Source organism: Manacus vitellinus, unplaced genomic scaffold (assembly GCF_001715985.3).
Source record: "Manacus vitellinus isolate BGI_N305 unplaced genomic scaffold, ASM171598v3 scaffold_37_pilon, whole genome shotgun sequence".
Taxonomy (NCBI): Eukaryota; Metazoa; Chordata; class Aves; order Passeriformes; family Pipridae; genus Manacus; species Manacus vitellinus.
The window spans coordinates 5,519,727-5,525,738 of NW_021940517.1; the positions used below are offsets into that span (position 1 = coordinate 5,519,727).

The 6,012-nt window shown below is 38.8% G+C and overlaps 1 long non-coding RNA gene across 1 annotated transcript; it reads right to left on the reverse strand.

Annotated features, from left to right (window-relative positions):
• Positions 1-301: 301 nt before the first annotated feature.
• LOC108640547 lies at positions 302-5,711 on the reverse strand. Its single transcript, XR_001921248.1, has 3 exons — positions 5,678-5,711; positions 1,721-1,770; positions 302-446 (listed from the first exon to the last, which is right to left on the reverse strand). It is a non-coding gene; the product is annotated as an uncharacterized LOC108640547 (long non-coding RNA).
• Between the last annotated feature and the right edge of the window lie 301 nt (positions 5,712-6,012).

Here is a 6,012-nt window from a genome sequence, read left to right on the forward strand (position 1 = left end):
CAAGTATGAGTTAATCCACAGTTAATATTGGAGATTAGGGATCAAACAGTTGGACCATAAACTGTACATTCTGAGAGAATTATTTATTAATCATGAGTCAGGAGAGGTTTTTGAAAGGCAAATCATGTCAGACAGATGTAGGTTTTCTTTACAAAATAACTGCCTTTTGGAAAGATGTGGTAAAAAATCGAAGTGCATTTTCAATAAACTTCAGATCACATGGATGTAAGAGCCAGGGGTGACCTTGAAAAGTCTGACCCGAAGGAAAGCCTCGGCTCATGTGAAAGTCAGAGTTCAATGTCATCAGTCCTGATTTTCTCGTGGGTAATGCAGAATAAATGAGGAAGCACCAGAAGTGTAAGATGGTTGAATTAAAAAATACAAATGTGATAAAATTTTTGGTGGGCCACAGAATTAAATTTCAGAGCAAGTTCCAGACCATTTCCCTGAAAAAAAAAAAAAAATCTTTGAAGGTAAATGGATGCTGGGATGAAACACAATTTTCTTTGCAAGAATTGGTAAGGCTAAAGTCCTTTCTCTGTCAGAAAACAACTACTTTTGTAGCCACATTATTGCTGATTTTGACATAAGAATAATGTGCAAAACATATTTGGAAGTGATACTAAAACAGTGTGGTTAAGAGACATTCAGTGCTGTGCATCTTAATTAGTACAGTAACATGAGCAACAATAAAAGGCTCTGAGTTACAAATTAACAGCTATAATACCACTCTTACTTTTGCTGCCATAAATTGGAAGTATTTCTAATGAAATAATTAAAAAACCCCTGTTGATATAAAACATCCACATATGTGTGTATGAGGCCTGGTTTTGTATGATTATGTAATTAGGGAACATAGTATCCCCTCAAGGATGTAAAAAGGAAAACTGTAACCTTAATTACGGCATTTTTTAATTCCTTTTTGCAAACTGAATAATTATCTTCTGGTTAGTTTTGTTTTAAGGAAAAGTAATGACAGGAGCTAATGAGTTGCAGACAAGAAAAAACATACAAAATGGGGCTTGGAGAAAAGCAAGAAGGGACAAGACAAACTGCAACCCTCTCAGTGATATTGTATGTTTAAGCAAGAATTTCTAATTGAGGTCATTTCACTCACCAGAATTAGAACAGCAGCCAAGGGAAAGGTGGAATATGTATCTAAATAATTTAAGGAGGATTATTTTACAGAGAGAGCAATCAGGAGGTGACGCACATATACAGCAGAAATGGAGAGGTCAGACAATGCCGATGTGAGCAAAATCCTGCCATCCACATAGAGCTTTAACTGATGCATGTTTGAGGTTAGCCAAGAACCCAGACTACTGCGGGGAGCAAGGAATTTGTCAACCATCACATTTTTCTTGCAGGCTGGCTGTGCAGGGCTGTTTGTATTATATCGATTTCTGGGAGTGCTTTTGCCCTTTGGCTCACGTTTTCCAAGTTTACAGGCCACAAAAACCAGATAGAGTCATAAGCCATATAAATGTTATTATATAAATTGTATTGTTTATAAAAGAGAAAAAGAGAATTCAAATTCACATTTTTCAACCAGTTTTGTGCTAGAGAAATGCCAGTTCTGTCATCAAGCTCCCCTCATCAGGAAGAGAACATGGCAGAAACATTTCAAATGGCAGAAAACAGTAATTATGAAGACTTCACCTTCCACATCTAGTCCAAACACTCTGCCCAGGAGGGCTGGTGAAGTTGTAATTCTCCTTACCTGTGTGAAGTCACCGTCGAGCAATTATTGCAGAATCTTGTAAGGTTTACCTGAAAAAATTAAAAATCAAATCAATTTGGATTAAGTTGTCTCATGGTTGGTGAAAGAAGGTCGCAGTTCGTGACTTACAAAGTCATGAAGTAATATGAAAAGCTAATATCCACCAAAATTTAGGAAAAGGATTTATGAAATTTCATAATGAAGCTTACTACTTGCTTACTTTTCAGCTTTCATTTAGACCCCTCCAACCACCCTCAACATGTCATGCATCCTGTTGCACTTAAATTTAGGCTAGGGAAGAGTTCACATGGACTGCCTTCCAACCCAGCAAGAGAGTTTGGAACCGTGAACTAGCTGGGAGTGTCCTTCCCTTCATTTCCTTGCTGTGGTCCCTGGACAATGCTGCCTCCTGTTAGCTCCATATGCACACACACGCAACACACACAGGTGCAAAAGCTGAAAAGAAGGATCCCCTCTCTCAAAGAATGGCCCGTTGAGCCTGACTGACTTTGCATTTAGACTTCAGCCTTCTTGGCTTCCACCCAGTGCCTGCTTCCAAAGAGCTGGGAGCCCAAATCAATATTGTCTCTAACTTCTCATCTTGGCAATTGCACACACAACAAACAGGCACTTTGTGTGCTTCTGCAGAAAGAAACAATCCTGCACCACTGAAGAATGTTTCTTCTGCCTTTCATTCTTCAACTTAATTGAATCCTGGCCTTATCCCTTATTGCCGTTATAGAAATAACTGAGATAGAAGTGTTGTCTCAAAATCCAAGCAGGAAAAACAAGATAAATGCAAAATTGCAATCCTAACCCTAATATAACTTCCCTGGTCAAATCTTAATCCAGCTCCCATGAAAGTCAAAGAGTCTTTATAGGTGGTCAGGAATTAGGCTGGGCAATAAAGATCTTTGCTTATTATTAGTTTGCAAGCTAGCTGCATTTAATTGTGCATTATCTGAATTAAATTATTAAAATTATCAATGACAATGTTTTAGCTGAGCCTAAAAATAAGGGAGTATGAAGTGGTGAGGGAGGTGACTCGTTTATACATATCAATCTGGGTGGTTGATAATGTAGGAGCCAGAGCGTGCCTGTAGGAACAAAGAAATGGTGACATATAGAAGCTGGACTGCAGGATACTGAAAAAGGTTGAGGATTATCAGCTGATCATTCAGCTGAGCATCCCATGCAACAGTATAGCTATGGAGGGGACATGAGGAAATACCAAGGAGGTGGAGGAACCATTTCTATAAATCCAGTGAAACTACTACAGTAATACTATGCCCATTTCAGAAACTGACTTGGAAATGTGTTGGTTAGATACGCAGAAGGGATCAATGGGCCAGTTTGATCTCCTGATGTGTCCATGGCTACTTCTAGGAGGTCTGTAGAAGAGCACAAAAAGAGCAGTAGGTGTACAGAAATTTTCAGAAGTCCATTTACTGAAAAAGGTGAAAATGGCTTTTCTAGTATGATCTCCCATATAAAAGAGTTTTATTTCCTTTTATGGTGACAAAGAATCTGCTAGAAACCTTAGGAAGCAGTTAGATGGCTAGGAACTCCCGGTGTTAAAAAGGGGGAATCTTAACTCAAAATGGAATTTTATAGCTTCAGCTCCAAGCTGTTGGGTCTTGTTATGCCTGTAGGGTGAGGAGCCCTTCAGAATCAGATTTCTTGGCCAAGTCCTTTCTGGGCTTGCTGTTACCCAAAGCAGCATCCCCCTTTTTGTAAGTGCAATCTTCTCCCCACAAGAGTCACTTCACTTTTGGCTGTACTGAAGCACACCGTATTTGCAGTCTTCCATTTTAAGAAGTAAATCAGCTCAATGATGTGTCTTCTTCATTATCCTCTCTCCCCAGCCTTCAACGATACTTATAGATTTGCTTTTAGGTAATTCATACTGCCAGGGGTTAAACAGCACAGGTTAAGAAAGCCAAGAGTTTCCTACTGAAGATGGGCCTTGACAGCAGATTTTGGACCCAGTATGTTACCATATTTTTAATCCCACTTAATATGTCATGTTATTTTGAAGAATTCTTAATAAAAATATTCAATACTATAACAAATACTTAGAGAATTATGAGTACATTACCCCCAACACCTCTACCACAAAACAAATTGATTTGGTACCATGCTTGTTATTGAATAATTTGTTTCTCTTAAGCTTAAACTGATTACTGTTAAGTGTAGTTTTCTTTTTGCCTTATTGTTAATGAAATCACTCTACTTTGCTCATGCTCACTATGTCAAGCTGATATGCCTATAATTACCAATATCTGTATCAGCTTTTTCTCCAGACAAGTCTTTCTAGCATTCCTATGATTTACCAACTTTAATAGCCCACACACCTCCTCATCCAGCTCTTTAAAGCTCTTGCTGCAGACAGACCTACTGGTTAAAAACAGCCGGCTTATTAGCTCTTGCTCCGCATATTGCCAAGTTACTGTTGGAAGGGAACAGATTTCATCTTCACCCTCTGTGAATTCTTCATGCAGACTTTTCAAAAACCCACTTGGAACAACAGGATATATTGAAACTATTTGACATTTCTACATTAAAAACATGTTTTTACAGGCTAGAATAGTTGTTAGGATTTTTTTGTACTATGAGATGTATCAAAACCTTTTTTTCCCCATCTTTCACCCTCTTGCCTTAGGTTTTTAACTCGTATCCTGTCACTTCATTAAGATTTTTTCTAGTTTTCCACCAGTTTAGAATAATTTATATTCTTTACTATCTCTTTTTCCTCTGAGTGTGTGTGCATTTGTATTCAGTTACACTTGCCTATTTCAAGCCAACCTGGTTCTTTTTGCCAGTGCAACTTTTTTACTCTTACTTGAGCAGCTGTATGGCTTTGGGGCATGCAATAAGCAACTGTTTAAAATTCCCGATTACACTTCCCATTTTAAGACCATGAGAACAGCAGGAAAGAGTGCGATCAAAGGCCTTCCAAAGTGACCCTCCAGCAGTGGCCAGCTTGCCTGGAGTACAAACAACCAAACAGCTCAAACACAGCCAGTGCCTCCCAGTACCTCTCTTTCAACCACTCTGGGCCCTACATGTCCCCCAAGAGCAGTCTGAGCTGGCACTGGGGACCTTTACTGGATCTTTCATCCCTTCCTTTACCCAGTTGCTTCTGGAATATACATAGACTTTTAGCAGTCACACAGCCCACATGACAGGAAACATTCAAGTTTATTAGAGGACAGATAAAGAAGCATCTCTTTTTGTTCACTCTGTCTTTTCATTTGATGCCTCCTCATCTTTGCACTCAGTCATTGCCATTCACCTTTCCTGCATTATTTTCAGTTGCATTCTGTCACCTTCCCTTCTCAATCAACTCTTTTCCAAGCTGACAAAGTCTAGTATTTTAATAACTCCTTGAATGAAAGTATTTTCACTATATCTGTGATCATGCCTCTTGTCCTTCTCTGAACTTTTCTACCTCTTCTTTACCGATTTGGAGCTGCAGGGAAACAAAACTACTGTGATGTCTTGCATTTTAAACTCTTTCTCCAGGATTATTTGGCTTTTAAAAGTTTTTAACATCATGAAACTGGGTTTTTAAATGACAAAGTTTTCCTGTGTTACTGGCTTGGATTTTAGCTTCTTTGAATGCAATAGAGACACTCAAGCCACCATCGTTGCACTCCAGAACGAGACAAATTTCAGCTCTGTTCTCAGTGGACCCTTCTTTCTGAGTTAATGCCTAATTCACAGCTCTGTGAGGCTGGATGTAGTCCCCAGGCAGGGAACTGCCAGCTATGGGTTTTGGCAATTCTAAGGAAATTTTGTGTCTGCCTCATAAAAGCTAAAACAAGAAAAGGTTCAGGTGAAAACTGGAAGAATAATCCAAGATGGAACAACCTGGCTGTATAGTAAAAGACTAACAAAGCTTAGTATTTCTAGCTCATTCAAAAGAAGACAAAAGGTAACTTGATTCTGACTTACAAACCATTATGAAAGGGATTTCTGCTGGCAGATGGATCTGTAATCTTGTGGTGTAAAGGAGTAACAAGATTCCACGGTTGAAAGCTGAAAGATTAGAAACAAGACAAAAATGTTAGCGACTAGGTTAATTATCCAAACAGCTTAAAGGGATGTACCGGATTCTGTAACACATGATATTTTCAAATCATAATTATCTGTGTTTTTAAAAGATGTACTGTTGCCCAAGCAAAAATTGTGGTCTCCATGCAGAAATAGTCAGAAGAGAGTTTTTAGCCTGTATTAAGCTGCAGGTCAACCGAGCTGATCTTAATTACTCCCTTGGCCTTAAGATCTAT